This window comes from Halichoeres trimaculatus, unplaced genomic scaffold (genome assembly GCF_033239565.1).
Source record: "Halichoeres trimaculatus isolate MK-OKI-2021-1 unplaced genomic scaffold, fHalTri1.1 fHalTri1_scaffold_22, whole genome shotgun sequence".
Taxonomy (NCBI): domain Eukaryota; kingdom Metazoa; phylum Chordata; class Actinopteri; order Labriformes; family Labridae; genus Halichoeres; species Halichoeres trimaculatus.
The window spans coordinates 18,636,179-18,648,034 of record NW_027437200.1 but is presented as its reverse complement, the minus strand read 5'-3'; positions in this window follow the sequence as shown (position 1 = coordinate 18,648,034).

Here is an 11,856-nt window from a genome sequence, read left to right as displayed (position 1 = left end):
CTAGCCAAAGTTCTGTTAGCGTAAAGACCAAATCAAGAACAGCAGCAACCAAACAACTAAAAATTGAAATTGGTCAATGTAAAAAAAGTATATTTATTTGATGGAATCACTCTGAAACAAAAGTTTCTTACCATGATTTCTGACGTTTTTCTTATTAGCAAGCCAGGAAGATTAAGGTCTCTTAAACTATGTGGGGGTTTTTTTTGCTTTTGCTATGTTTTAATTTGTTTAGTTTATTTATTTATTTATTTATGTATTTATTTATTATGTTTTATTTATTTATTTATTTATTTATTTTTATTTATTTTAGTATTTTTATTTTTTTATTATTATAATTTTTTTTTGGGGGGGGGGGGGGCTGTTTTGCTTTCTGTTTGTTTGTTTGTTTTTTCAGCCTATGGAGTCTGCCTCTAGTGGACACTTGGAAAAACAGCAGTTCCCCAAAAAACAGATTTCTCAGCAAACGTTTCAAGTTTGTTGAAAAGAATTTATGTCTTAGATCCAGAAATCCGACCAGTATTTATTTCTTGCCCCAGTTGTAGTGGGTTTTTTTTCTCACTCTAAGCAATAAACACTTCATTTTCATCTTTTAGTTTTTAAACCAAGTCATTTGCTTGACTTTTCCATTGATAAAACAGAAACTCTTGCTTTGATTTCAGTCTTTGTAGTGCGCGGCTGGTCTCATACGCCAAAGAAACTCCATGAGGGCCCCGTTATAAAAGGCTAACTCTTACAAACACATTTTACGTTTGTTTATGTTTGTTTACAGTTTGTTTTGGGTTGTGTGTACACACTATGAGGGGTTGGATTTCATTATTATTATTTTATATTTTGTTTCTATTAAATTTTTACAAGGTGTAAAAGTTGAACTTTCATGTGCACGATTTCAGTTTTTTCAGTGTGTTGTAGTTCCCAGGCTGCTGCTTGTTTTCAACGTCTGGTTTCAACACACCAACATAAATCTGTAAGAGCTATTTCATCATGGATTGTTAATGTCTGTTTGACACATCCAGAGACAGAAAAATGTTAATTTTCCATGATAAATACTATGCTAGCAAGACGTTGTTGTGTATTCAATGAGCTATGTAAACACACTAAAGAAAGCATGTTGATTACATCAAATAAGTAAATATGAACGCTGTAAGCATCATACGCCAGCTGTTCTCACGGCCTAATGGTCCACAGACTGATACTCTGAATCACTCATACAGGCTAAGTGCTTCTCCTTAAAGAACCCAACTGTGGGTGAGTAAAATAAAAAAAGTTGGGCTTCTCTTTCAGTGGCAGATGGGTGAGGGACACATCTGCTGTGTGTAAGTGTGTACAATCCAACTCTCCCCTTCTTTATGAGTCCGTGCTCTTCAGCCCCTCAGGCTAAACCCTCTCCATTGTGCTCCTCATGTTGACTCACAAGTGGAAACTGTCACCAGTGCTGTGCCATCATCTGGCTCCTCAGAGAGGGGGGTGGAGCGGTGGTGGCTGTGTGAGCATGTGCGTGTGTGTCTGCATGGTGTTTGCATGAGTGTCTGCGGGTGAGCCTGCCATCCTTCCGTCTCTGTGCGGCTGATTGGCGTGGCAGCGGCGAGAGCTGACACTAATCTCATGTGCCAGGTTGGAGGCATCACACGGGCTGCAATCACTTCCATGGATAAACAAGTTCCTCTCGCTGCTGCAGTAAGTCAGCCGAGTCAATAAATGACACGGGGGGGACTTAGAGTGTTACACTGAGGAGACAGCGGTCTGACGGGGGGTGAGGATACTCAGAGGGTCACAAGTTTAACACCAAGCGAAGAGCCTTAGTATCTGCAGTTTCACCTTACATTAACATTTTTCCATGACTTTTTTTTTTCACCTTGAATAAAACTATTTCACCTTCAACGTTTACTACACATAACATCTACCTGCTCACTGGCAATGATTTCCTTTTACATTCTTACCTCTTTTTTGAAACCCCAAGAGGAGAGGCCAGAGTGGATGGTGGGAGCACAAAGCATGGGCCTTGGACGCCAGAGTACTTTTATATCTGAAGCACTGAACTTTCAAAGGTCAAACTACTAAACACCCAAGTTACAGTTACGGCTGAAATACACCAGATTCATCTGCAGTCTGCAGTCAGATAGGTTTCCATTCAAGTCAAAGTGTCAACTTACACTGGATCCACTCTGTTGCAGTCCGTCTAGTTGGCTGGTCCGTCACGACGCAGGTAATACACAGCCGGACAAATAAATTCAGGGTAGGGAAGATCTAACGGGACAGGAAGTCATGACCAGAAACTACCGGAAAAGACCCAGAGACTTTCAAAATAAAACAAACTCTGTCAAATTTAGTTTGTATTTAGCTTGACTTTGATGATAAACGGACAAAACTAACAGAGCCAGACCAGACCAATCAAAGAGAGACTCATCAATGGAGTGTTGAGTGCGGGAACTTGTTGGTCTTGCGACTCCAGCTGTCAGAAATCAGACGTACAAGATCCGCACAACAGAACGCGTGAGGCTTTTATGCTTTTTAACATCCTGCACAGCGTCTGTTGGTGTCCATGCAAACTGCAGAGGGTGGTGTATCACAAATGTACGTCTACCAGAGTACGAAACGAGAGTTTAAGAAGTTTGCCTTTGTTTACAACATGACATATCTGTCCAAGAGATTTTACCTGTTTTTTTTTTTTTACCCGTTTTCTCTTTTCTACTGAGAGTGGCCGTAATTTCACGCCATGAATTATTTACCACTCGGTTGTCATAGTGATCTCTGTGTGAAGAGTCATACAGGTGCCTGTATTACTGCATTTCGACCACTAGGAGGTCCCGATCTTTCACCATCTTGTCCACACAGCTCCGTCCAGCACATAAACTGTAAAAAAAAATGGTCATCTTGCACGGCAGGAAGTAAGGTTGCCATAAAAACTGCTCCCCCTGCTGGCTGGCTGCAGTATAGGTTGAAAAAAATAGTCCATCTCTCCAGTCATTCGACACAGATGGGCTGTGGTCAAACTTTAAAAAATTAATATAATTGAATAGAGCTTTATTTACCACAAAATTGAAATCACAGCAGCAATCAATAAAACAGAAGTAAGAAAGTGTATAGAAAGTGCAAAAAGGTCCATAAGTAAATAGATGATGACAGCTTGTCCATCATTGTCCAGTTCAGCCAGCTGGACTTCTTCACCAGTTTGTTCAGTCTTGCGCCTCTATATCCTGTCTGCTCACAGCAGGTAAAATCTTTCCAATGTGGCGTTTGTGTCAGGTGTTAGCTCCTGGGCCAAGTCCCCATGAATAGCATGATGCTCCTCTGCCCTCAGGTATTCCCTCTGGTGCTGGGTTAGCACAGCTAGCTCGTTCATCGTTTCCCCATTATGATGGATGGAAGCCTTCTTCTCCTCAGCTGTTTCAATTGTGACACCTTAGGTACTTGACATGTGAGGATATTTTGGAATAAACATCTTCTGGCTCCATATGTGGCTCTATGACTAAAAAATATCATTTCAAGTCTGCCAGGATGTTGCAGTCCAGTATCACTGCTCTGTTAAGTCTTGCTGTCGCTATTGGTTTTCCCCCACATGGGAGAATTGCTGTATGCACTTATATAGCCAGGTAATATGGCAGTCACACTTTGCACAGCACAGAGAGACCCATGATTCTCAGAGTTGCAAAATCGACGCATGAATAAAATATTTTTCCTCAGCTATTTCAGTGCTACCACAGCACTTTGGTATTAACAGGCCCAGTTCTTTAAGTCAATGCAGGCTCACTCAACCCAATCATGCGTACCAACCTTTCCACATCCTTCTTTGGAAATATGTGGAGAGAAGTCTGAGGAAACCATGTTTTTATACAGCAAACTGTATTTTAGTGTCACTGCTTTGCGCCAGTTTCGATGCTTCTACAACATATGTTAAAATTGTTGCCACTGGTTACTGCTTTGCAAAACATACCATGATTAGCTCCATGTAGAAAAATAAAGAACGTTTTTTTTCTACTGCAAATTTTATCAAGAGTTTGGTCGTAACAGCTTCAACTTCCCAAGCACAGCAAAAGTTGACATTTTTTATCATGTTGTCTTTTGGCTGTTCCCACTGCAAGCACACTTAGTACAGCCCCTATCGTTTGGCTATAGCTAGCTATCTGGTTAATCATAGACGCGCAGTATGCAGACGTAGTCCATGATGTGACCCTATGGTTTTTGATCCAGTTTTAAAGCATTGACCAGTGGACACCATGTTGGTAAAGCTTACTCAAATAACTCTTAGTCAAGTAAGTTCATGTATATAAAAAGAAAAAATGTAATTGAGGAAGGCCCTTGGCTGCCTCCCTAACTGCTACAGTGTGCCAGCCTCTCAAGTCAGCTGCGCCTCAAATTGTTTGAAATTAACACAACATAATTTCAAGTCAACTATATTTTTTGTCCAGTGAACTCACAAGGGGCTGTAATTTTTAAAACTCTCACATTGGTTTACTCACGGGGTCGGAGGTTATAAACGAACATAGTGTCTATGACATCATCCATATGTTTCAAATACAGGGTTTTGAAGACTATCATTGACAAAGGCCATATTGGAAATGAAGAACTAATGCTAGATTAGTTTGAGTTTGGATGAGGTAGAGAGGCTGGTCTTAAGCCGCTTTGCTAACAGGTAAAGGGTGCCGGCCTGTCAGTTGAGTCAACCATGTAATTGTAAGGCCCTTTGCACACCAGACATGTATTTTTCATGCTAACATTTCGCGTGTTATCTACTTTTTTCAAACCTATTGTTTTTCAATGCAAGCTTTCACACCAGCAATGTCCTTTCTCTTAGTGAAATTGCAGCTTTTATTTTTTTGGACCGAGGACAATTTTTCTGAAGTTAGCTTGCGGCAAGTACACATTCAGCCAATCAAAATGCTCATTGCTGACAAGCCACATACCAAAAGATTCAACACTGATTGTGTTTATGCCCCAGCACCTGGTTCTTTACAGCAAAAGACATAAAAACAACACGACAACAATTACAAAGACATCTTTTGGAGGAGAATAGCTGCAGAAATTAAATATGATGCCCCCAAATTTTTCGCAATTTTGTGCCATTAAGTCGCGTCACCGTTGGTGTGCAAAGGCCTGAAGAGGCAAACCTGTAAGTTTGATAACATTGAAAAAATCACAAGTTATCCAAAGTATTTTCCTCCTGTACAGTGTATTGGTAGAGGGATGAGCTAACTAGATCCAGGCTGTTTTTTGAACCAGTCCGTAAAAGCATTTTTCCCCCTATAAATCACCTCTTTTTTTTTTTTTTTTTACATTTTTTCAGATGTTTCTTTGGCAGGCCTCTGGAAGAAACTCAAAAACTGCATTTTTTAGCACTTCTTCATTCAGACCGTTAGACTAGGAGTTATGCTAGCAAACATAGTTAGCATCAGGTAGCATAACGCCCTTTAAAATCATTTAAAGTTTCAAGATATCTGTAATTTTTGTTTCTGTTTTATCACCCCCTACTCCACTGAGTTGAATGTATATACTACTATCTCACATCATTTAACAGCTTGAGCCACTAAAGAAGCCCACTTCCTGTCCCCCCCTGGTGAACTATAGGACACTCAGTATAGGGTATAACACTATGAAATGGCAAACTATGACAATATTGTGAGTATTGAGTGATTTCAGACTGCCTTTGTAATTGTGCATTGGGGGAGGGGTTAAAGGTCTTGCTCAAGGGCACACAGACAGAGGTTGTCGAAGGCTAAACAGGCCTTTTGAAATAAATGATGAAACCTAACAGCATAAATCTTTAACATCCCATGTGGTTTTATCACACGTTTTATCACACATGCCTTCAGTAGATAGAAACATTAAATCAAAACAGAAATTGAAGCCTGCGCAGGAGAATGCTGTGATTAATAAAGGGGGATAGGAGCGTGGCTGCTGACATTAGGGTGACATTGTGCACACAAACATCTGTTTTGTTTTGTCAAGACAGCCTGCTCCCTGGGGTTCCTGCTGCTTAGCGTCCTCAAATCCATGTGGGCTTATTGCATGTTTGTGAGTGTGTGTGTGAGTGTGTGTGTGTGGCATTACCATGCATGCCAGAATGAATTTGTATGCCTTCCTCTGTGTGTGTTTGTGTGCATATGTGCAATTGGCTAATTAACTTCTCCTGCACAGCGCACGCACATTTTTTTTTTCCCTTGAGGGAGGATGGCAGGCGGCTGAGGTTTAAACCAAGGGTCCAGACACATGGCCTCTCATGGGACGGTCTGCTGTCCTCATCCCTCTGGGTGCTGCAAGAGAGGAAGAGGCAGGAAGTTCACAAAGCAGCTATAGGAAACACATAGTTCACACTTTAGTTGTAAACATTTGTATGAAAAAGGAAGCTGAGGGAGTGGATTTCCACCTTGTGCTCCCAAGACAAATCTCTATGTATTTATACTTTGTTAAAGATCAAAAATATACCATAACAGATGAAGAGAAACTCAAGCATTAGCAGATTAAGCCAATATTTGCAGCAAAGGAAGAGTTGGAGCGTTAAACTTGTGAAATTTATCACCTGAAAAACACCTAAAAGAATACAACACCAATGTAAACAAATGCACATATGCACAACAACACTGTTCGTAAACACACACAGCAAGACAGAAAACAAACAGTCGTTTTCACACAAAGTATAAAAACAGTTTGAAGCAGAACTGTGCCAGAATACACTGGCACAATCACAGGTCCCCTTTTGGCAAAAGCTATATATTCACCAGAGGGATTTAAACATGATTAAAGCATGACCAAAAAGAGAACTTAAAGGGTCTGTGAGGACTATCTGTTTGAAGTGGACTGCAGTGACACCTTTGGCTGGAATTGCGTGCACACTCTTGACTCTTATCAAGGCGTGTGTTTAGAAAAATGAATGGAGATTGGATCCTTTTTTTAACTCTACTTTTCTTTGTTTTAAAGGGGATGTTTGAAAGTGATCTTGAAAACGTCTGCCTTCTGTATATAAACCTGATCGTAATCCACACTTTAAAATGAGATTATCAGCACCAATATTGCTGGTTACGGGTTATTTTAAACTGCTATTTCTTAGCTTCCAGGTCGGGTTGAGCAGGACCAGATTGGTTTTGTCTCTATGACAACACCACGCTGGCTGACAAAGTTTAGTAGAAAGAAGAGATAAAACACACAGATCTGTGTTTTTCTCTGCTAATAACGATCTCCAACACTAATTTTGTAGTGATGGTGGACTCAGGGGCCTAGCTGTTAGACAGAAAAAGGACAGAAGAGCAGAAGAAAGATAAAAAGAAGAGTGATACAGCCCGAGCGAAAGGCTTATTATCCTGTAGCTCGGACTGTATCAGTGTAGTGTTTACTTGTTGTCAAGTTAGCCTACAGAAACGTCCGAGCACCAGGCTAACATATAGCTAGCTGCTATGTTTGCTTGATGTCATGTTTTAAACCATTGCGCTACGTAGCTGTACTGATAAATGCCTTACCTTGGGGCGTTGTATCCAGTAAACAGTTGTCTTGAACAAAGAAAACTTGTTTCAATCCAATCTCCATTCAATTCCAAAACGAACACAGGCCTCACTAAAAGTAATTTATGACAGTGTGCGAAGACTCCAGGCCACAAGGTGGCGAGGGAGTGCATTTAAAACAGACAATACGACATACGACATGACCAAGTAATGTATTAATTAACAGTTAGTGATGTTGTTTGAAAAGTGGCAACAAGCAAAGAATATGTCACTTTTTGCTGTAGTTTAGTAGCCAGGTATATCTAGCGCTACTGACAGCTTAGTGCTCTGAGATGTATCTGTATGTATGCATGATGTAACCTGTCAGTGCTCATCCACCTAACCTCACTCTTCATCTTATTGATAAACTCTCAAGTTTGAACAGACCACTGCAGAATAACTGCTGACTGTGGGTTAGAATGAACTGGAATGGGCTGTATCTCTCTCCTGTTTATCTTTCTTCTGCTCTTCTGTCCTTTTTCTGTCTGACAGTTAGGCTCCAGTGTCCACCATTACTACAAAATTAATCACAGAAATCCTTTTCAGCAGAGAAAACACAATATATAACAATATTCTCTGTTTTTTTAGATGTCCCCTGTTAATGAATCTGCATCCAAGCAAAAGCCCCAGTTAGATAGGTAAACAAGTCCACATGAACACACACACAGTGGTTTTCTGAACGTCAACAAAACTATACTCTTTTTATTTATTTATTTATATCTATATATTTAGACATGATTTAAACAAGTATAAAGCATGACCAAAGGAAATTCCACAAATTAAAATGTGCACCCATATCTTAGTCCTCAGGCAGGTGTTGAGACAAGTACAGTTCCACACACACACAACCGCAGAAAATGTTGTTTTATTTGATGGAAGCACAAATCAATGAATTCCACCTTTTTTGTTTATGTTTCTCACCCCAGGCTTTGAGGATATAACCTCTATTACATTAATGTCAATAAAGCATTTTGGATTTAATTTAGAATATATGTGACACGAGAGTCGGATCTCAAGGGAAGGAGATAATCAAAATCTGACCCTTCCATTTGACTCAAAACGAACCGCCCTGTCATAGGAGTGGAATTGAGTTCACTGTGTAGTAAATTAGCTTGTACAGCGTCACATTTCAAACGCGCACAAGTCCTGCAACCTCAATGCATCAATCACTAACAAGCAACCGTGCTGTGATCGTCACATCCTAACACCCCTTTGATGTTGCACATGCAAATGCTGCTATTCTTCTTGTGCTTTCCTTTTCATACACAGCAACTAACCTAAATACTTCAACAATAAAAAAAGAAAGCCACTCTGTTCACGGAGCCTTCACATTCATGCAAATGAGTAAATAAAACATGCATGCGTACATGCTTGACTGATTGTGTTTTTCTTTTTTTTGCCACAACTTTCCAATGGCTCAGCGCAGTCAGATATGAGGGGTAATTATGCAAAGACATGCATGCACAATGTGCATACAAGGAACCTTATCTACCATAAAACATCAAAGACAAAGAGCCGTCCTTGTCAGAATAATGCATGCATAAACAGATATTTTATATACATCACGGGAGTATTTTGTTTTGCTGGTGTTGGCTGGAGCAGGGATGCACAGAGCAAAATAAGCAGCAAGAGATGAGGCCACTCTCCCAGGAGAATTGGCCCACAGATCTTAGTTTCTTCCCCCGACCCTCATTCTGTGAATTGTATTAGCCTGCACGGATAGCCGAATCCATTGATCTTGGCAGAGGCTGAAATTAGCTAATTAATTAGTTTGAGGAGGGGGACGAGCAGACAGAGCGGCTGATGCAAAAGTCATCCACAAAACAAAGTTCTGTCCTGAAGTCACTCCCGTGCCCGGGGAGATTTCAGGTTCTGCACCTTATGTAAATACACCTCTCTTGAATTATTCATTGGCAAGTGTCATGGGCAGTGTTACTTTGGTATGCAAATAGGTTATGTAAATAAGCAGCAGCGTGTTGGACCAGCGGTTGGTTTAAGAGATCACTGAGAGATCAATAGTTGAATGGTTTGGAGTGGAAACATTTGTTTATGTATGTACACATGTTCATGTCAGATACTGTAGGTGTTAGCATGAAGTCAGTGATGTGGACTGGGATGGAATTAAAATGAAAAGTCTGTGCTGCTCATACTGTTGCTGGATAACATGGTGGTTTAGCCAAATTATTCTTCTGCTGGAGCACTATGGAATAAATTAACACTGAAAAACAACTGTTTTTGTTTTGGGGGTTTTGAACTCTATGTTAATCAAAGATGTTTTCATTTGTGGGCTACAAAGACCTTGAGTCTGTCCAAAGTGAGTTTAAGGGAAACCTCTTCACTATCCTATTGGTGGCACCTGTTCGCAAAGTGAGTTGTTTCTTTTTTCAATTTTTGGACATGGATGAATCAGACACTTAAAATGGGAGTGAATCCTTAATTGGGTACATTTAAGATAACAAAAAGTAGCCTGGCTCATTTTAAGCTAACTCACTGAGCAGCAACTGAAAACCAAATAAAATTTAAAAGTAAACTCCATATCAGATGAAAGCCAGTGTTAGCATTCAGTCATGCTATTGCTAACATTTTACAAACAAGACTATCAGAATGTCCCAGAAACACACTAATATTCACACACAAGCTAACACATGGAGCTCAAGTCTCTAGAAACACTTTAAGACCCAATTATGCTTGACGAAACATACAAATATGGATACAGACGGAGCCTTCTGCATTCATTTCTTATTTCTGCATATTTACAATGGCGAAACTGTCTGATGCAACACTGCCTCAGTTGTTGTCTTTTAGGCAAGCTGAACATTATTAACACCTCCCCCCACAGTCGCCATGCTTGTTTGTTTTTGAGTATAAATGGGCCTTAAAGCGAAAAGTTCAAAAACACCATGGCTAACATTTTAAGAACAATGCAAACAGCACATTCCAAAAACATGCTTATGTGAACACATAAGCTAATATATGACGTTGAAGTTCAGTGGAACTACTAAGCTAAGATTTACAAAACACCATGGCTAACATGCCACGAATGAGGATAGTGGGACTTTCAGGAAACACAAAGTTGTGATCAGTTATGGCTGCTAGCTTAACATCTTCCACTGCCTATCTTGGTCCAGGTCACAGAGGCAGCAATGCCATCAGCCAAGACCAGGGGTCACTGTCCCCAGCCACTTCCACCAGTTCCTCCATTTCTGGGGAAATACCAAGGCATTCCCAGGTCAGCCGAGAGATATAATCTTTCCACTGTGTCCTTGGTCCAGCTGGACATTCCCGGAACACCCCCAAAAGAGGTATCCACACCAGATGCCCGAAACACCTCATCTGTCACCTCTCCATGGCGAGGAGCAGCCGCTGTACTCCGAGCCTCTCCTAGATGTGCAAGCCTTGAACCCTATCTCTAAGGCGAAACTTGGACACCCAACGGAGAAATCACATTTCACCTGCTTCTATCGCGAGCCTTTACCTATGGGGCCCGGTTCAGGCCAAGCCTGAAAAGTTGACAAGGGTTCGTCCTCCTGTGGACCCACCACCTTCATGGGGGGGCCATAGGCGGAGGCCTTGGCGGCCTGAACCCCGATTAGCAGGATCATGTTGTTTAGTTAGGGGCTTTTTGGGACCAGAATTGCCAGTCTTGAAAAATTTACTTCTGCACATTGACTTCAACCTGCCTCTTTGTTTTTGTCATGCAAAGTAGCTGATGTACCCCTATAAGCTAACATATTGAGTAGCCTCATTAGCTAAATTGGATTATTAATCTTAATCTTTTGCAACCATTTTTATTTGGTTGAGTGACAGATTTTGCTGTAACGGATGCTGCAGGCTGTAAAAGAAACATTGCAATAAATGGTTCAAATTTCAACCAATAACTTTTCCAAAGTAGGAAGTTAAACCTTTGGAGGTCAGTGAATCGAATGTCTTCAAATAGTCATAAATTACCCTTTCACTGGGCGAAAACTGGGAGAAAGGCAAGGATACAAGGACATGCGTGTCTTTTATCCAACAGTTTTTAGGCCCCAAACAGGCAAATGTGTTGAGGAACACCCAAAAGAGCTAAATTAGCACTACAGGGGGTTTTCCCTCAACTCTGACAGATGTGTTTCTCTTGGCTTTATGTCTGAAATACTTGAAAATAGCTTGATGTTTGACATCCAGCTAATTCGTAATTAAAAAAGCCACATACTGTATAGCTATTGGGAATTACACTCCGTCTATCTGGCTCATTTTCACAATCCTTATGCCTACTTTGTGATTTCCTTTGGTCTAACAGTAATGAGAAGTGCAGCAGAGTGGCAGAGCTGGCGGGGCACAGTGGGATGGAAATGGCTCGGTGTCTATCAAAGTGTCAAAATGGAATATAGCTGTGCTGCACTCTGGC